This window comes from Panthera leo, chromosome B1 (assembly GCF_018350215.1).
Source record: "Panthera leo isolate Ple1 chromosome B1, P.leo_Ple1_pat1.1, whole genome shotgun sequence".
Lineage (NCBI taxonomy): Eukaryota > Metazoa > Chordata > Mammalia > Carnivora > Felidae > Panthera > Panthera leo.
The window spans coordinates 82,751,893-82,773,714 of NC_056682.1; the positions used below are offsets into that span (position 1 = coordinate 82,751,893).

The 21,822-nt window shown below is 38.2% G+C and overlaps 1 protein-coding gene and 1 pseudogene across 1 annotated transcript in view; one reads left to right on the forward strand and one right to left on the reverse strand.

Annotated features, from left to right (window-relative positions):
- Positions 1-21,822, forward strand: part of FREM3 (FRAS1 related extracellular matrix 3) — a 91,306-nt gene that overhangs the window by 15,243 nt on the left and 54,241 nt on the right. The gene's annotated exons all lie outside the window — the stretch shown is intronic.
- Positions 10,853-15,068, reverse strand: LOC122217208 (annotated as a pseudogene).

Consider the following 21,822-nt stretch of genomic DNA (forward strand, 5'->3'; position numbering starts at 1 on the left):
GGATTTGAGATAAAAGTTCTTCAGATGTTGAGGTGAAAGTGAGATGATTTCCAGATGATTTTCTCAGTTCTCCATTTTATTCTGCTAGTGCTAATGTTTTCAGCCATATTGTTTTAAACTAAAAATAATATGTGTACAAACAAAATATATTCAAATAGTCCAAAAGAGTTAGCACACACACATACCTCTTGCTGTAATTATGTCTTCCATTAATTTTGAAGTCCTAGAGGTCTGGGAGATAGCAGATAACTTAAATTTTATTTACTTATTGTCTGCTTTTTAATCTTTATGTAAAAAGGGAGTTGTTTAGGATTGTAGTTTGGGCTGTGTGTACCAGGTAAAGAAGAAGAGGAGATAGTCTGGCTGATTAAATTGATGTGTTCAATCGAATCATATAATCCTGACCATAATCTGTGTTAGAATTGAAATGACTTCCTGACAATACCTAGCATATAATAGGTGCTCCAATCATATTGGTTGAGCAAAAGTATAAATACAAACTCATGAAAAAGCTACCAAATCTCAAATTCATTTTATGATTTGTAGAGACTGTATGCTTAGTCATAGTTGTGATTTAAAAAATAATATCGATCATAATTATGGATAATTTGGAAAGAGATTTTTGAAATTAAAAAATAAATGTATTTTAGAGTTTATGATCGACAGCAAATAATCTCAAAGAAAAATTGCTTTGGTCACTTTATCTTTGAGCATGAAAGCATTTTGTTCATCGTTTTCTCCCCATAAAATAAAACACAGGCTTATTTTTTTACTGTAATCTACTTTTTTAAGCCATGCAATTCCATGTATAAAAGTTGAAAGCCAGGCTGAGCATGCAGTAACCTAGGAAAACTCTGGTATGAGAAAATAATCACTCTTCACAAGGATGATTAATGAAAGGAGAAAACATTTTTGAAAGCTAAGAAATCTTATGAATGGTGCTCTTTTAGCATTCTCTACTAGTAAGTCAATACTTACTATATTCAGGGAGTGTCTCCTTTAGATCACATTATTGTGCATCGCTTGCTTTTCATTTTCCAGTTGCTAAATATCCTCATTACCACATACATCAATTTAAGAAACATTTTATTGCTTGAAAAGAGAGTTTATTGCTTAAAAAAAGGCAAAGCTGTTTTTGTCTTGTGTTATGTAAACAGACTCTTAAAATAATCACTTCAGGGATGAATTTAAAATAAAACTTGACAGGGGTGCCTGGGTGGCTCAGTTGGTTAAGTGTCCAGCTCTTGATTTCAGCTCAGGTCTTGATCTCCAGGGTCATGAGTTCAAGCCCTACATTAGGCTCTGTGCTGACAGCAAGGAGCCTCCTTGGGCTTCTCTCTCCCTCTCTCTCCGCCCCTGCCCCACTCATGTGCATGAGCTCTCTCTCTCTCTGTCTCTCTTTCTCTCTCAAAATGAATAAATAAACATTAAAAAGTAAAATAAAATAAAACTTGACAACTTCAGCATTAAATTCCATGGACATAACACATGTGCCTACTAAATAGATAATTATAAATAAACAAATACACATATGTGTATATACACATATATATATATTAGTTTACGAGGTATATATGGACACATAGAGCTCTCTAAACTGAGAAAAACATTTTTACTTACTTGGAATGGCTAGTTAACATGTATCCATCTTCTTGATAATGAAGTAAAGTAGTTTGGTTTCAAATTCAGGTTCAACATTTATTGAACATCTATCTTGTCCCGGGTATTGTGCTCGACATTTGAATTCCTTACCTCTCATTTAATCTCCACAGTATCATCATGAGATAGGTATTATCCCCCCATTTTACAGGAAAAAAGCTAACTCTTGGTGACATTGGGTAAAATGACTATTAGTATTAATGTTATTAGCACTTGAACATGTGGAAGGATAAGACAATCACAAAATCCTAGTTCTTATGAAAGTAAGTCAGTATTAATATTATCCTTAAATGTATCAATCTGCTCTTTGTTCAGAAATTACATGTTGCTCTGGAATGCAGAAGACATTTAATTTAAAGCAGAAATTGTAGGCAAATACTTGGAAGCTGATGTTTATATACTGCACATGCATAAAGGCAAGTCCTTCAGAGAGAGGAAGACGAGAAGCACAAATGAGCAAATGATGCCATTGCCACTTTTACAAATCAGAAGTCACTGTTTCAGCTTAGGTCAGATGACTCATCTGCAGTTTTGAATGACTGGAGTCACTGAAGACAATATTTTTAATAGAAAAATTGTCTACAGATTGCATTCTGACTGAGCTTCAAATAAGTTGGGCTGCTGGGCATTTTGCTCATCATTCACTATCAGGCCACAGACACACTGGCTTGGCTCCATGTACGATAATGATTCAGACTTTTCTAAAGTAATTTGCAAAAAGTGGGAATGAATATGCATATATCCATCTGTGCCCTTTCAGCCTAAATATATGAGAAGCTGTCAGAGAAACAAAACCTATGTAAGAGGCACAGAATGAATATCAAACCCTGGCCTCATTAGCAGGAGACCATGTAGTTAAATATGCTAAACATCCCTCGTGTTAACCTGGTCAGGTTTCCAGAGGCTGTGTCCTAGCCGTAGCATAAAGCCAGGAAGTCAGTAGCAATGTGATGTCAGCCTCTTGAAATCTCAAGCTAACGTTAGGGTATGGGGTTAACTGATAAAATGATCAAGGATCACAGTGTTTTGTTCATTAGGTGTGTTATTAGAAATAGAGCCTGGGGGCACCTGGGTGGCTCAGTCTATTGGGCTTCCAACTTCGGCTCAGGTCATGATCTTGCGGTTTGTGGGTTCGAGCCCTGCGTTGGGCTCTGTGCCGACAGCTCAGAGCCTGGAGCCTGCTTTAGATTCTGTGTCTCCCTCTCTCTCTGCCCCTCCCCTGCTTATGCTCTCTCTCTCTCTCTCAAAGGTAAATAAATAAACATTAAAAAAAAAAAAGAAATAGAGTGTGGAAGTAGAATGTTTGGCTTTTGCTACTCTTTTGTGACAAGAGTTTAAGAAAGTGAACATGGGAGTGTACCCTTCTGCAGATATAAGCAGAGGGAGCCTTGGAGCTTCCAAATCATCGTTAAGTGACGTCTTCAGTATTCCGCTTTTTGGCTTTTACTTTCTTCTTTCTACCTCTCCTTTCACCTTCTGTCCTCACTTTCCTTCTCGTTAGCTTTTAATTGCTTCTGCACAACTTAGAGAATTAGTTCTGGAGGCTCGTCATATTCCTCTTCTTCTCTGGTTCTTGGTTTTTTTCCAGCCCTGCAATATACTTCACCTATGACTTTATTCACATTTCTTAATCCTACTTATGCATTCTTTTCCATTCTCTAAGATAGTGTTCAGAAAACAGAACATACTTTGGTGTATATATTAAAAAGTGTTTGACAAAGTGTTTGACAAAAATAAAATACTATCATTAAAGCAATCCCTCCATCTTATAATAAGCAACTTTCTTAATACCTGGCCTTAGTTACATCGAACAAATGTGCTGAGGAAGGTATGCAAGTTGTTATTTTGGAAGTAAAAATTCTCTGAAACAGAATGAGGTGTGATGATGTTCATGCAAAAAGAGCGAAGAACATTAGAAACATCCACTAGAAAATAAAATCCTGCTGAAGGGAGAGAAATGGAATCCCTTTGAGCTCAGCCATGTAAAAGGTTTCCTTCACACGAAGAGCTTCAAGAAGCTAGACGTCCCGTCTTTAATCATCAAGGCGGGCACTAAGCCATGCTCAGGACAGGCCCTTTGGTAAAGTTGGCCGTGTTACAGCTGGAAGCATCTTCGCTCTGGAGAGCCAACTGAGTTTCTCAGCTGAAATGATTATGATAGCCTGAAAATGGCTGTGGTCTCTGCTTCCTGTGATGAAAGAGAAATAGAATATGCATCAATTGGCACAGCATTGGGAGAAAAGAAAATGGGTTTCTTGAGACAGTGACTTTCTGGTCTTTTTAAGTGACTGCACAGAGCTGCTGGAGTTAAATGATTATTTGGGGGAAGACCTGTAATGGATTTCCCATTTCCTTTTTTAAAAAGGCAGTTTGATCTTACATGCTCTGTTAAATTAATAAATGCTGCCTAGCTTCAGAGTCTCAGTGGCCAAAATTGTGTGCATAGATGAATTAAAGACATTAAAGGCAAATCCAGTTTTTCTCCTGTGTAGTTTATTTTCAGTAAAATAAATCTGTAGATCTTAACCCAAGAGATCTGTAGATACAATTCAGACGGTCAAGGAACTTGAATGAAAAAAAGTAAAAAGAATATCTTTATAATTACTAACCTCCACCTAAAATACAGCTTTCCTCCCAATTATACACGTAGATAACAAATGATAATACCACCAGCAAAACTTATGGCTTTGTAACCAACCAATAGGAATAACAGATATTTTAATATCAAATTATGGGAATTGTAGAGATGTCAAAGTATCCTTTATATTCATCACTACTTTGAAATTTTGGTGATAATTACTATTGGAAATTTTTTTAATAGTCTTATGAGATAATTCACGTACCATAATAATTCATATTCATCCATTTAAAGTGTACAGTTCAGTGGGTTTGGGTATACTACATTATTAATTTTTTTTTAATTGTAGTCATATGTGTAGCATAAAATTTGCTGTTTTAGCCAGTTTACACATATAATTCAGTGGCACTAATTGCATTCACAGTGTCATACAACCATCACCACTATTTTCAAATTTTGTATATACCCCAAACAGAAATGCTCCAAGCATTACACAGTAATTCCCCAACCCCCCTCCCCCAGCCCTTGTAATTTCTAATCCACTTTCTGTCTCTATAAATTAGTCTTTCTGTATATTTCACATAAGTGGAATCATACAATATTTGTCCTTTTGTGTCTAGCTTATTTCACTGAACATGATGTCTTAAAGGTTCATTCATGTATCAGTATCAGAGGTACCAGTACTTCATTTTTAAAAAAAAAATGTTTATCTGAGAGAGAGAGAGAGAGAGAGAGAGAGGTGGGGAGGGGCAAAAAGAGAGAGAGAAACAGAGGATCTGAAGTGTGCTCTGTGCTGATAGCAGACAGCCCGATGCAGGGCTTGAACTCACAAACTGTGAGATGGTGACCTGAACTGAAATCAAGAGTCGGATGCCTAACCAACTGAGCCACCCAAGCATCCCTCAGTACTTCATTTTTATCGCTGAATAATATTCCATTGTGTGCATATACTACATTTTGCTTATCCATTCACCTGTTGACAGATACTTGGGTCATATCCACCTTTTGGCTGTTGTGAATAATGCCATAATGGACACTAGCATAGGAGGGTCTATTCTAGTCCCTGCTTTTCATTCCTTTAGGTATATATATATCTAAGAATGGAATTGATAGGTCTCATGGGCTAATTCTATGCTTAGCTTTTTTGGTAACCACCCAACTGTTTTCCATAGCAGCTTCAGAACAAATGTTTACTGTTCTGATAACTGTGTTTTAATATAATTGAGTTTTACATAATTATAACCATTTTCTTGTGTACATTCAGAAATATTGTCTGAGGAACGGTCCCCAGGCTGTCAAAGGGCTTCCATAACACGCACACAATATGTCAGGAACCTCTGCACACTGGCTTCTCTTTGGTTAAGCAAACTGATTTAAATCTGTGAAATCCTGGCAAGTGTTTGATGTCTAGAACTAAAATTGTCTATCATTATAAAAATAGTGATTTTGCATTATCTTGGAAATTCAGTTCAGCTGAGCTAGACTAAAGACTGAACTTTAAAAATGCTTTCAGAATCAAATTTTCTTGGTTGATAACATAATAGGCATCTTTACTAACAAACATGTTAAGAAAACATAATATGCACTTCAATGGGTAAGTACAAGTTCCGGCTTTCAGTATTCTAGAGCATAAGGGCTGGTTGGATGAATATACTTTGAAAAGCCAGATCATTCCTGAAATGTGGCTGATTTATCAATCAGTTACAGTGGAGTTCCGAAAAGAGAGAATAAAAAATATGAATGCTTCAACAATTTGCATCCCTCCCATAGAACTATAGTCGATTTCAAACATCATGAAATGCATTCATTCACAGTCTTGTGCAACCATCATCGCTATATATTTTCAAAACTCTTGTCACTTCAAACAGAAGCCACATAACCATTAAACAGTATCTGTTATCATTAATGTGTCATTTATGTAGAGGTTCACTTAACCTCTGTGTTTCTCAATGAGAAATATATTGTAGCCACTTACTCAGTCCAAGTGTTTAAGATTTAGAATATGATTGTCATCAACTATGAAAAGAAACACATAGAAAGAACTTGCCTCAAATTTCAGAAATGGCATAGTTCTGTTCTGACTTAAGTATCTCTTATTTAATTAGCAAATATTTATTGGGTACCTGCTATATGCCAGGCTCATGATATATAACAGGAAAAAAGGCATAGTTCCAGCTGTGAAGCAACTTACAGTCTCATGGGGGATAAGTTAAAAGTCAGGGTAAATGCTATATTGAGAGTCAGTTTAGATTGTTATGAGAGCAAATGTGAAAGGCATCTTATCCAGAACTGAAACGAGGCTTCCCAAGAGGTAGCCAGGTGAGGGAAAAAGGAAAAGAAGAGTGGAAAGGCAAAACAGAAGAAAGAGCAGAGGAAATTTGGGGACTGCCGTGAGCTCACTCTAACTGCATGGGTCAGAGAACAGGGGCTGTGGCAAGAGCTGAAGCAGTGAGCAGGCTCCAGACCAGGAAAGATGTTCTCAATGTGTCAGTGGACTTTATCCTGAAAGTGAAGAAGAAACAGTAAAGTTCAGATAGAGCGGTGATGTGATTACCGGGAGCTATGTGCACATAACTTTGCATTATAGAGACTAGATCACAGGCAGAGGCAAAAGTAGAAAGGGGGAGATTGCAGTAAGATAAGTGAGAAATAATGTTGATATAAGCTTAAGTGGTAGCAATGAGTGTGGAGAGAAATGGATAGATTTTTTTTTAATTTGTAGGAGCTAGAATTGACAATTCTTGAATTTGAGGGAGCAGAGAGAGGAACTCAAGAGTGATGCCTAGTCTCTTCTTTCTAACATTATTATTGTCTCCCTAATATACTGTGTTCTCCCAAAGTTTTAAATGCAAGTGAACAGCCATTTGCCAGTGACTGATGGTCTGTGTCCTACTGGAACAACAGAAGAGAACAGAAAAATATAACCAGCTCGAAAAATACAAGCCTGATATTGCCTTTTGTACAAGGCATAGAGACTCGAAGAGGCATTGGTAACTGAGACTCATGCTAAGACTGATGTTTTCATCAAACCTCTTGACTGGGCAAGAGGATAATCAAAAAGGGGGACTGTTGAAATAAATTCCTAGGCCCAAGATGGAACTGTTTCTGCCTAGGGTGTCACATCAGGGAACTAAACTTAGATAACTTTCGTGTCCCTGTAAAAGCTCCACTTGACCAGAACTGCAGTATACCCAGTCATCCAATCTCCAAATGCCAAGCCAACTCTGGGCCTTCTCACCCCAATCAAGGGTGACTGGGTGACCCCAGCCAATCAGATTTCTCTATTTGTTTCTTCCTTGGTCTTTATTCTTTATCCTATAAAATCTTCTTGCCTTCCACCCATTTTGCAGTTCTCCAAAAGGAAACTGTTCACTTCATGAAGTGTTAAATGAAATTTGTTTATGTCACCTAAAACAAAACAAAACAAAACAAAACAAAACAAAGTGATGCCCAGGTTTTTAACGTGGGAACCTGGGGGACATGTTGGCAAGGAATAAGGAGTTCTGCTTGGAAAATGTTGAGTGTCAAGTTCTCATTCCAGAGCCAGTACTTACCAGCCCTATGGCTTTGGGCAAATCTTAGGACTTTTTGAACCTCTGTCTAAAATAGAGATGCTGATTTCTGTCCGGTTCACAGGATGTGATGAGGCTCTAATAACTTATGCTTGTGAAAGCCCTTTAGAAACTACATAACTGAAGAGTACTGTGATTGAGATGTGAGTACTTCAGTAACTGACTAAAACCTTATTCAGTGTCATCATTGCTATCCTGAATTACAATTTAGAGATAGGCTTAGTGGGAAAATATAAGCCAGGGAATCAGGAGACCTGAATGTCTGCTAGCTCCACAATGGAGGACTGGTCCTCCTCTGAAACATAAAGTTGCCGAACTCATCATCTCCAAGGGCCCTTCTGGCCCTAAAATTATAAGAATGTTGTTAACTGTTGTTTTGAAATCTATTGGATATCCAGCATGATCTTAGTAGGTCTAAGGGGATTATTCTTGTGGACGGCAGTTCAAGAATTTTCAGTCACCATTAGCCTACTTTATGGAGGAAAGAAGGCTCAGGCTTTCTGAGAAACTATTATTACATAAATAAGTACATATGTGATTAATATGTTACTTGATCAATGTGAATGTGTTGCAGAAACAGTATAATTGAATATGACTAAGGGATGGTAAAATGTGATTCATTTGGTGCAATGAAGAGTCAAGAAGGGTATGAAGTAATTCTAGTATCTCCTATTGGATTTCATTTTATGGATTGAATATATGAAGTTTGATTTTCCCTTGTGCCTTTAATTGCAAACAGCAGAAAATCTGTAAAGTCCTAAACAATTCCCTGCTAGATTATTTTATGCTCTGCATTGCTGAACATAAGCAACCACTCCTGGGGCTTCCCCTGCCCCTTAGTTTTGTTTTGTTTTGTTGCAAAATCTATTTATTTACATGAAATTTAAGTACATAAAAATACATGAAATGTAAATATAATATCTTAATACCTTTATTGAGATATAATTCGTGTATCATACAATTCACCCATTTAAAGTACACAGTTTAATGGTGGGGCACCTGGATGGCTCATTCGTTAAGCGTCTGACTCTTGATCTCAGCTCAGGTCATGATCCTGTGGTTGGTTTGTGGGTTTGAGCCCCAGGTTGGGCTCTGTGCTGACAGTGCAGAGCCTGCTAGGGATTTTCTGTCTCCCACTCTCTCTGCCCTCCCCCATTCTCTCTCTCTCTCTCACTCTCAAAATAAATAAAATGAACTTAAAAAAATAAAGTACACAATTCAAAGGTATTAATACATTCCCAGGATTGTGCAACCATCACCACAATCTAGTTTGCTAACATTTCGTTCCCCCAGAAAGAAACCCATACCTGTTGGCAGTCACTCTAGTCATTTCCCCTAGCCTGTCATTTTCCCCTAGCCTGTCATTTTCCCCTAGCCTGCCCTAGGCCTTGCCAACCCCTAACCAACTTCCTGTCTCTATAGATTTGCCTATCGTGCACTTTTCATATAAATGGAATCATGGAATGTGTGGCCTGTTGTCTGGTTTCTCTCACTTAGCATAGTGTTTTCAAAGTTCATTCATAGTGTAGCATATAGAAATACATCATTCCTTTTATGGATGAATAATATTCTATTGTATGGATATACCATTTTTTATTTATCTTTCGTCAGCTGATGGGCATTCAGCTTGTTTCCACTTTTTGGATATTATGAATAATGTTGCTAGGAGCAGCCACAAGTCAGTGTTTGTGGGGATGTATGTTTTCATTTCTCTTGGGTGTATACCTAGGATTGGAAGCCTTCCCCTAAGTTTTAATAACCCAGAGCTTAATATGTGTTCTCACTGATGCCATGGGGAACCCTTTATTACAGTTGGAAGACTAATAATGAATGTCAACTAATAGAAAATCGATTGAATTTCTTTTGAAAACACATTTTAGGGCTAGGCATTTTTTAAGTGTGCACAAGTCAGTTGTTTGCAAGTTTATCATCACAACGGGGTGAGAAATCTGTAGTGCAGTAAGTACGTTTCAGAGAGGCTCAGTAACCTAAGATTGTAGTCTGTTTTCTTTAGAGACTTCATGACTTCAATAATGCTTACTGCAAGTAATACCAGTCATTAATACAGGGTTTGTGTCCATGGGAGGAGGAAGGCAGTGAGAAGACTCAGTAAATTTGGCACAAATCCCTTGAGCAGAGTTTTACTTTCCTATTAACACAAGCTTTTCTATTATGAAGCTTCACGGGGAATTTTTAAGACATCTCTAAGACTTCACGGCTGATAGCCTATAGCTATATGCCCCAGGTCCCTGGTTCTTGCCCCTCCTCAGGGCAAATTCACTTTCATATGTCCTTAGGATTATTTTGGTGTGAGGTTTAAGAAGCACTGATGGATGGAATTTTTTTTTTTTCACATGGCTGTGATATGACTTGAAAATAATTTAACTGGTATTTCCTGAGTGGAGTGCCATGGAACTAGTTGTTAAAAGATGTTGCATTAAAAGAAAAAATAAAATCCTGTGTTTAAGTAAGTTTGAGAAGTAATGAGAGTAACAAATTTATAGTTCCTTTAATTTAAAACTTCTCAGAGGCCAGAGAGTTCTCTTATCTCTGCTCAAAATGAAAGATCTAGAACTACCTGCCACAACCTTCAAAATTAGACCTGTAAAGCATTTCATAGAAGTTAAACCTTTGCCTTTTATTTTAAAAGTTGAGTTGACCAAAACAATTACAGTAATTAGAAATCATCCCAAATGTTAATTTTAGAGCACTGAGGAGATATTCATGAAAAAGTACTCTCTAGATTTAAAACACTCCAATTTTATGAACCACTGAATACAGTTTTGTCTGCCTGCAATGCTTCTCTTCTCTTGTTTTCTCATGTGTGACAGTGTTGGGATTGGTAATGCCATTTCCTTAACTGTTTCACCTGGCCTGTTTTCTGATAAAATGGCTTCATGCTGGCAGACACATTTTCCATGATTAATTAAGCATGAAAGGGTGATTTTTTTCTACACAATTTCACCTTTCAAGCTTTAAATTGATTTTCCTTTGCAGCTCCAATTTTTCTCTCCTGTGAACTCACTTGTTAGGAAAAAGAGCCCTAAATAGGAACCTGCTGGTGTATGGTATAACGGATATTTGGAAGGGGTCTCTGACAGAGGTTTCTGCAGAGTCTTTTGGTCTTAGTGTCGCAGGATTTTTTTACCACAACACCCGGAAATCGTTGTCTTGCCTGTTTGAAGAATGAAGAGGTGGACACAAAATGAGCAGCAGGCAAAAGTCTATTAGAGTAGAAGATCAGAGAGGAAGAATAGTATGAAAGCTCTCTTTACAGAGAGGGAACATTCAAAAGTGAATGCCCCAGGACTATAGGCAAGCGTCCTTGTTTTATAAGGTTCTGATCAGCTGTCCCTTCCCTTCCCCCTCATTCCTTCTCAGGTTCTACCCTCATTGGCTTGATAGCTCTAGGTGCTGCGTTGTTCATTCCTGATTGGCTCATTTCTATGGTATGAGGGATGGTCTATGGCCTTACGTTCCTTGTGGGTGACACGTTTTTATGGTCTACTACTTATTTTTGGTTAGGTCTTTTGTCAAATTCCTGAGGGAAATTTGCGGGGGAGTAGGTGGTGTCTATCACATTCTTAAGAGAAATCTTACGCATGAGACGGTTTGCTGTTGTCAGACACTCCCAGCATTGTTCCAAAAGATGTATTTTTCCCACCCAGGGACCTCGGGTCCTATGCTTTCCCTGTCTGCCTATTTTATCCTATCTTTTCCTATCGTACTAGCTACAGCCTGTGCCATCAGAACTCAGTTCCCTGCTTGGACCACCTGACATAGAAATAATAGGAACAGCTCTCCTATGTCTATTCGTACCAGCCATTTCCTCTGCGCTTCTCTGATTCTTTCACTTACATATCTCTTTAACTCTGACCTGTGTCATTACTAAGCCGAGCATACTCTGCACAGCTCACTGTAAAGTAGTACAGCATAATGCAGTTTGGAAATCCTGTTTCAAGAGTTGTTGTATGACAAGTTCAGGAAAGTTGAGTCTTCTCTTCCTTCAGGCAGTAGTTCCAAATGCCAAGGAAAACGGGGTCACTCCAGATTAGTGGATGTCATTGCTTTACTCATAGTTGCTCTGGAAGAAGCTGGTTATAAATCATATGGCAAAACATATAAGCTGCATTTAATGGAAAACAAGTACAGCTAGAAGATTGGAAATAATTGCATTCACTCCAATTTATCTCTTCTTTTTATTCTTACCAACAATCATGTTATTGCTTATTCATTTCACTCAAAGTTACTAATGTTAATTTGTAAACAAAAGATTCTTTAATGTGTTGTTAGTTCTAAGTCTGAATTTAAATCAGTATCTGTCTTGCTAGCACGTACTAGAAAGATTCTCTGCCGGCCTTGAAGAAGAAAACAGCCATGTTGCAAACTACATGTTGAAAGATCCACATGGCAGTCATGGGGTATTGGAGTGTTGGTGGGGTTCATGGGGTTAAGAGCTGACAACCAAGAAAGAATTCTTGAAGATGTCTTTGGTGCAAAAAGGTGATTTTATTAAAGCATGGAGACAGGACCAGTGGGCAGAAAGAGCTGCACTGGGGTTGTGAAGAGTGGCTCCTTGTATACTATGGGACTGTGGGAGGTAAAGTCAAAAGGGAAGTTTCCAAAGTGATTTTCATGTGCTAAAGATTCACAGATTACTGGAGGCCTAGCTATTGTCAAGCTAAGGTTGTTTTTCCCTCTAGCAAAGCATTAACACTAGGACGTTAGGGAATTCCTGGACTTTAGACTATTGATGGGATGTCTTTTTTCTTGTAAACTGGTGGTGACTCTTATTAATTTAACCTTTTTTTTGTCTCTTCCTGTTTTGGGGTAGCCAGGAGTATCCAAGGAACATCATACATATACCACCTGGGGGAGGGGGGGGTGGTGTGCTAATTTGTACTTTGCCCTCAGCCTGCCTTATGGTCCCTCATCAGCAGGAAACTTCAAGGGACCTCTAGAAGCTGAGGGCAGCATCCAGCCAATAGCCAGTGAGAAACTGGGACTGTTAGTCACACAACAAGAAAATGAATTCTGTCAATAATCTGAATGAGCTTGGAAGTAGATCCTTCCTACTCAAGGCTTTGGATAAGGATGCAGTCCAGCTAACACTGTGGTTGCTGTCTTATGACCCTGAGCCAGGGACTCAGCTAAGCCATGTCTGTATTCCTGGTCCATTGAAGCTGTAGGATAATGTGTGTGTGCTTTATTCAGCTTCTAAGTTTGTGGCAATTTTTACATGACAGTAAAATACTAATACAGGAACCACTCTCTAATAATTATGTCAGAGCCACTTGTGTTTCAGTTTTACTATGTCTTATAATGTATGCCCAGAATATAAAAGAATAGAGGTAACCTTCAGATTTGCTGGATGCTAGGATCAATTATGCAGCTTTTTTCTCCAAGCTCTTCATGTCATTAAGAACAAGCAGGCAGGTATGATATTGTGATTTGTACTAAGAATACATAGGAGTGAGGCACCTGGGTGGCTCAGTCAGTTAAGTGTCCAACCTCTGCTCAGGTCATGATCTGATGGTTCATGGGTTCAAGCCCTGTGTTGGGCTCTGTGCTGACAACTTAGAGCCTGGAGTCTGCTTCATATTCTTTGTCTCCTTCTCTCTCTCTCTGCCCCTCCCCCACTTGTGTGCATGTGCTCTCTCTCTCAAAAATAAATAAATAAACTTAAAAAAAAAAGGAATACATGGGACGACTGGGTGACTCAGTCAGTAAAGTGTCTGACTCTTGAATTTGGCTCAGGTCTAATCTCATGGTTCATGAGATGAAGCCCCATGCTGGGCTTTGTGCTGACAGCACAGAGCCTGCTCAGGAGTCTCTCTTTCCTCTCTCTCTCTGCCTCTCTTTCTCTCTCTTTCAAAATAAATAAACATTATACTAAGGAATCTACTCCTGAAATCATTGTTGCACTATATGCTAACTAATTTGGATGTAAATTTTAAAAAATAAAAAAGGAAATAAGTTAAATAAATAAATAAATAAATAAATAAATAAACGTTTAAGAAAAAAAAGTATATATTTGATCTTCTCCCCATTTTGGAACCAAGCTTCTAACCCCCCTTGAATTCCTGTAAAGAGAATAGTCAAGGCATCATTTGTTATGTTAATGAGGCGACTCTAGAAAGCACCTAAGGACAGGGGCTGATTAACTGGGGAGCCAACCTTGTGTTTAGAGGGTTAGAAATTTCAGTTCCACCCTTTCAACCCCCCACAACCTGTAGGGAGGGAAAAGGGGCTGAATCAATCATCAGTGACCAAAAACTGAATCAGTCATGTCTATGTAATAAAGCCTCCATAAAAACCCAAAGGGCCTATTAATTAGGGGAGCTTCCAGGTTGGTGAACATGTAGAGGTACTGGGAGAGTGGCACCCTCAGAGAAGGCAAGGAAGCTCTGCATCCCCTACCCTGGCTGTTTCTGAGTCATACCCTTTTATAATAAGCCGGCAATCTAGTAAGTAAAATGTTTCTCTGAGTTCTGTGAGCCACTCTAGCAAATTAGTTGAACCCAAGAGGGAGTCATTGGAACCTCCCATCTATATAGCCAGTTGGTCAGAAGCACAGGTGACAATCTAGACTTGCAATTGTCATCTAAAGTGAGGGCAGTCTTGTGGGACAGGGCCCTTACCCTGTGGGATCTGATGCTCTCTTGGGGTAGATAGTGTCAGAAATGACTTGAATTGTAGGATACCCAGCTGGTGTCAGAGAATTGCCTGGTGGTATTGGAAAAATTACACATTGGAATTAGTGTCAGCATCATAGCAAACATGCATGGTCTTTACCTCAGTCCATCCAACTCACAACACCCAAAGGGACTGAATGTGATGTCTTTCTTTTTTCTTTCCTTTCTTTTCCTTTTCTTTCTTTTCTTCCTTCTTACTTTCTTTCCTTCTTTTTTTCTTTTTATTTTTGTCTGTTACATGAACTAACTCATTTATTATAGAGTAACAATGTTTCAAATGGTGGAGCTGCTCCTGGCCTTTCAAGTCCTTCAGTCTTCTGATGGCAGATGTTACTGTGATGGCAGAAGTAGTGATGTAGGTCTGGGTACTACCTGCTGCTGTTTTCATGCAGGAATCACAGTGCCAGATCCCCGCAGCTTGTCTTTTCATCTTGGTTTAGCCTAAGAAGGAGCAAGTGTACTTGGTGTGCTAATTTCAATTTTCTTCACCATTTTCCTGAGGGAGGCACCATAATGAGTTCCATGTTTACTGATGATTCCAACCTTCTTGGTGCATTTAGCCATGTCATCACAGACTAAGTCTGAGTCCAGAAACTGAATGGGATTTATTTCTACATTCCATTACTTTTGCCAGCTCTGTTTTCTATTGTTTGTTATGGCTTTTAAAACTCTTTATGTATTATTCTTTTCTTCTGAAGGCAAGAAAAAGTCCATTTGAATGAATAGTTTAGTTCTTTTTAAAATCACGTCTTTAGAGCACACCAGGAAAACCAAATAAACAGGGAGGAAACTGGCACTTTGCACTGGTTTAATATGAAGCACAAAATGGTGAGATGCTATACGCAGCTGGGGACTAACGCAAAAATACAAAAGATAGAAAAAAACTTAAACTGTTAGTCATTCAGAGACTAAAATAAATGTAGTGCTAACAACTGGTCCATTGAAATGAAAATATAATAATAATAATGTGTGACTTAAAGTCCACAATTCCATTAAGTGCTTAACTGATTCTCTTGCCCTGTAGGTCTGTCCCTTCCTCTCCTCCTTTATCTTCTTAGAGGTATAGAGAGAAATAGACTTGATTTTAGAGTGTTCTTTCTTTCTTTCTCACAGGTCAAATGACTTTCTGATGTCCGTATTGGGTTCTCACAATTCTAATTAATACAGAACCCGGGTCTTTCTAAGGTCCAATGAAGTCGTTAATAAAAGAAATAGATATATAACATTTAGTTGGCCACTTTACTAATCAGTACCCACTGAAATGAAAGCAGTTACTCTCTGTTACTAAATGAATTCTAGGGCTCTCCAGATCCCAGCATCCTGTGCTGTGCCTCTGAATGTGCACATCCCTATTATGGGCACCAGGGCGCTTACCAAGAGCAACTCTGAGCCATCTTATCTGAAGTATTTGGTTTTTGAGAATTGGGATGTTGATCTTTTGTAATGTGTTTTCACCCATCCTATGAGCTCCTATTGAATTCACAGGAAATCAAAAGATTCTATCTCACTTGGTTTATGTACAGCAAGCCAAATGCTTGAAGAAATTTAGTGGATGATAGAAAAACTGTCTAATGATGAACATTAACTCTTTGTTTCCAGAGTCTGTAACAATTAGGGGAAAACTAGCAACATTTTAAACAGGGGGGTGGGAGTGGGACATGTTTTAAAAACCATTTAAGAATTCTGTTGTTTTTTGTTTAACACTGTGGAGTTATATTGCTATCTGTGCTTCTGGAAACACACACACACACACACACACACACACACACACACACACAAACTAGATAGGGTTATCTCCTATTTAAATAGTGAGTAATATAGAGAATATGAATGTTTTTAAAAGAAATACCGAGACCACTGCAGTGGTCAAATAAGGGAGCACTGAGTTTACTGACTTGCCAGGCAAGGAAATACACATCAGTGAGGAAATTCAGGGTGGTTCACTAAAGAGGAGAAGTCAGGGACCCATGTATCCCAGAAAGGGGAAGTTCACTGTGTTTGTGGTAATTAAGGACCAAAGCTTACATACAAGAGAGGGTGAAATGACTCCGTAGTACTGATATAACTGCTTAAAACAAGTCACATTTTTCATTGGTCACAGAAGACTCTTCATTTGGGTCTGGTGAGGATCTAACATACCAATCATTGTTTATCTTTAGCTGGTGGGTGCTTTAAATTCATAGCAGTTTCAGCTAAGGCTGTTTAGAACCAACTGTGGGAGATACAACATCCACTTTTGATATCTCCTAGGCAAGAGCTGTTGCAGGTACAAAGTTCATTTATAGTCCCTCCTATTGATTTTCATCTATCTAGACAAAACACAGTGATTACAGAAGGATAGGCAAATTATCAGATTTTCAGGTCTACACCACAATTTTGATGAGGGGGGCTAATTTTATAAAATATCACTGTCTTTATCAGAGTCCCTTCAGACTCCTTTTGTTACAGAATCATCAGATGGTTGGAATAGTGATGGTGCAATGTTTATGATTTTGTTAACAATTGACATGACAAGAGCAATACTTAGGAACAAGGAGAGAAAGAGCATAACTCATGTATATAGAATACCCCCCAACTAGCTTCCTGTTTTACCAAGCCCAAGCCATGAAAGTAGATGTCATAGATTGGTTTGTTCAATTTCAACAACCGGTTTTCTTCTCAGTTTTATGCAAGTCCCATGAACTGGGTCCTAGAACTTACACCAAGAAGCAACAAAAGATGCTAACCAGTGTGAAAACAGAATCTTGATTTGCCATTAAACAAACTGGAGCAATTCTGTTATCTATACTATCAAAGCAGGTACACGGAGGCTCATGTATTAACAATCATGTATTAACAATGTATTACATATATAGTTTCATATGCAATGACAAATAGGTGAGAGAAAGATTTGTATACAGCTTTCGATTTTTATTTTTATTTTGAGAGAGAGAATGAGCATGTATGAGCAAGAGAGGGACAAGGGGGGGCAGAGAGAGAGAGAGAGAGAGGGAGAGAGAATCTTAACTAGGTTCAAAGCCCAGCATGGAGCCCATTGTGAAGCTCAATCTCAACACCATGAGACCCATTACTGGACCCATACCTTAAACCACTTATAAAAGTTAACTCAAAATGGATCACAGGGGTTTAGTCAGTTAAGCAGTCAAGTGTGCATCTCTTGATTTGGGCTCTGGTCATGATCTCACAGTCGTGAAATGGAACCCCATGACTGGCTCCACACTGACAGTGCAGAGCCTGCTTGGGATTCTCTCTCTCCCTCCCTCTGCCCCTTCCCTGCTTTTGTGCATACATGTGTGTGCACTCTCTCTTTCTCTCTCTCTCTCAAAATAAATAAATAAACTTAAAAAAATGGATTATAGACTTAAATGTAATCCCTGAAACCATGAAACTCTGGAAGAAAACATAGGGACAAAGTTCTTAACATGAGTACTGGTAATGATTTTTCAGATATGACATCTAAAGCGCAAGCCACAAAATCAAAAGAAACTACCAAGAAAGTGAAAAAGATAACCTATGAAATGGGGGGGGGGGGGGAATTTGCAAACCATAGATTTGGTAAGGAGTTAATATCCAAAATATATAAAGAACTCATACAACTCAATAGAAAGCAAGGAAGAAGGAAAGAAAGATAGAAAGAGTGGGCAAAGGATCTGTATGGACATTTTTCCAAAGAAGATATATGAAAGGTCAACAGGCACATGAAAAGATGCTCAACATCACTAGTCATTAGGGAAATGCAAATCAAAACCACAGTGACATTACCTCATGCCCGTTAGAATGTCCATCATCAAAAACACCAGAGATAACAAATGCTGGCGTGGATGTGGCAAAAGGGAACTCTTGTGCACTACTGGTGGGATGTCAGTCACTAAGGAAAACAGTATGGAGGTTCCTCAAAACTCCTAAAAATAACATATGATACAGCAATTCCACTTCTGGAAATATTCAAAGGAAACAAAAACATTAACAAAAAGATCTGTGCATCCCCACATTGACAGCACCATTATTTACAATAGCCAAGACATGGAGACAACCTTAGTGTCCATCAATGGACAAGTGAATAAAGAAGTTGTGGTATATATACACAATGTAATATTATTTAGCCATAAAACAGGGAAATCCTACATGGATGGATTGCAAGAACATGGATGGACCTTGAACATGGATGGACCTTGAAGGCATTTTGCTAACTGAAATAAGCCAGACAGAGGAAGACAAATACTGTACAATCTCACTTAAATGTGGAATCTAAAAAAAGAAAAAAAGAGATTAGACTTACCAGAGGTGGATTGTTGGGAAAGGGAGAATTGGAAGAAGGTGGTCAAAAAGTACTAGCTTCTAGTTACAAGATAAATGAGCACTAGGGATGTAATGTACATGATGACCACAGTTAACACTGTTGTACAATATACAGGAAAGTTCCCATGAGAATAGATCGATCCTAACAGTTCTCATCACAAGAATTTTTTTTCCTTTTTTCTTTTCTTCTTTCTTTTTATTGTACCTATATAAGAAAGTAGACATTAGCTGAACCTATTGTAATCATTTCATAATCTATATAAATCAAACCATCATGGTGCATACCTTAAACTTTTCTCAAACTGGGCAGGAAGGGGGAAGTATGGGAAGTATGGATAAAGAATAGAAAAAAAGTATGTTCAGTGGGTATTTATTGATGCCTCAAGGTAACAAGAATTTAAATCTTGTGAAGGGTCTTGTTAACACTCCCAGTCAACATTTCTCTTTCCCTGGGTTGGCATTAATTTAACTTCCACAAAGGAAAAATAAACCAAGAGTCTGTATACCCATGTATGGTATCAGGAGGAATCCAGAGATTTTCCAAAGGCTACAGTGCGATCAGAGGTTGCCTGATGAACAGGATGAGCAGAGGAAGAGAATCACATCCAGCAGGGGATATGGAACATGAGTATAACTAAAGAAAACTTAGTTACAATGAGGAGTTGCTCTGAAGCTCAGATATAGCTAATATTTTCACACCGATGAGGCAGAATCTACAACTGCAATCAAATGCATTTAGAACGTTCAGGGAAATGTAACAGTCATAGAAACTTGTTCTGATACATTTTTTTTCCATCAATGGCATTCTCTTGTTTTACTATCCTAATTAAAATGTGAAATTAACTCTATTTTGTAAAACTAAGATTTGTAAGCCACAGAATTTAGGTTTAAAAAAAAAAAATCATAATCCTTAGCTCCAGAAAATATATCAGGATATATCCTAACACTTTAAGTAATGAGTGCAAATGCATCCCTTCTACAACTCAAGTTTTTCCCCAGAGGATTTTTGAATGGATATTAGGTATATTTTATATGAAAACACTTTTAAACTTTTGTGTTATATCTCTAAACTTTCCTAGCATTTCCAAGCAGTTGTACAGGTTTGGTCAGTTTTATAAACATAGATTTTTCTTTTCCATCTAATATTGTCTTTTTTGAAGGATCTGAGTTTAAAGCTTCATAAAAGCTCTTTGGGCAAATTAGATAGATCAAAATCGTTCGTCTCTGTCACTGGGGAAAGGGAAAAATTCTTCCCAGAGAATTCATGTTGCAATAGCTGTGTGCTAAATGCATCTGACTGAATTAAAACAAGTAAACAAAACAGGAAGACAGGGTCCAAACATCTAAATATGATTAAAAGGACATGTTGGGAGATGCTTGCATCTAGAATAGTTTCAGAAAAGCTTAATGTATCAGAGGAAAAAAGGGGAAGGGGGCAGGTATTATGGTGACTGTATTAGTCACTGTTCTCCAGAAACACAGAACAGTAGGTGTAGAAGAGGTATAGGAAGTGTGTGTATGAGAGAGACAGACAGAAACAGAGTATTGGTTCACACAGTTGTAGAGCTGGCAAATTTGAAATCTGCAGGGTAGGCCAGCAAGTGGGCAACTGAGGCAGGTTTTTATGTTGCAGTCTGAGTTAGAATTGCTTCTTCTCGGGAAACCTGTCATTGCTCTTAAGACCTTCAACTGATTGGATGAAAGCCACACCCACATTCCGTTTTACTTAAATTCAACTGATTGTAAACATTGATCACAGCGAAAGAATACCTTCACAGCAATGTCTAGACTAGTGTTTGTCAAAAATACTGGGCATCATCTTTTTTGTTGACACGTAAAATTAACTTACATCACAGTAAAAGTTTTGCCAAAAACTTTATTTATTGATTGATTGATTTACTTACTTACTTACTTATTTATTTCAATAAGTATTCAATGGGGCACCTGGGTGGCTCAGTCAATTAAGAGTCTGACTTCGGCTCAGGTCATGATCTCACAGTTGGTGAGTTTAAGCCCACATCGGGCTCTGTGCTGACAGCCCAAAGCCTGGAGCTTGCTTCAGATTCTGTCTCCTTCTCTCTCTGTCCCTCCCCTGCTTGTGTTCTCTCTCTCTCAAAAATAAATAAATAAACATTTTAAAAATAAACAAATAAATTCAAGTTAATTAGCTTACTATTGGCTTCAGTATACTATTGGCTTCAGGAGTAGAACCCACTGAATCATCACTTATATATGACACCCAGTACTCATCCCAACAAATGCCCTCCTCAATCCTCATCACCCATTAGCCCATCCCCCCACCTACCACCCCTCCAGCAACCTCAGTTTATTTTCTATCTTTAAGAGTCTTTTATGGTTTGCCTCCCTCTCTGTTTTTATCTTATTTTTCCTTCCCTTCCCCTATGTTCATCTGTTTTCTTTCTTAAATTCCAGGTATGAGTGAAATCATATGACATTTGTCTTTCTCTGACTGCCATATTTCATTTAGCATAATACACTCTAGTTGCATCCACATTGTTGCAAATATCAAGATTTCATTCTTATTGATGGCTGAATAATATTCCAGTGTGTGTGTGTGTGTGTGTGTGTGTGTGCGTGTGTGTGTGTGTGTGTGTGTATAAAACCATAGATAGATATAGATAGATATAGATATAGGCAGATATACCACATCTTCTTTATCCATTCATCAGTCAATGGACATTTTGGCTCTTTCCATACTTTGTCTATTGTTGATAGTGCTGCTATAAACATTAAGGTACATGTTGGGTTGCTCTCCTCTTGAAGCAGACTACAGATCCGCCTTCAGCACCACTGGAATCTCGTGCATGTGCTGCATGAGAAAAGCAGCCACATGTGTCTTAAGAAGTGTTTCTCCTCTGTTCCCTAGTGATACTTATTCCCAGTCTGTTGTGTCAGCCAGTATTAATATATAGAAAGAAATCCAGAATCTGGAAAATTATGGAAATAATTTTGGAAAGGATAATCTTGATAGAAATAGCATATTTTGATCCTTGATTCA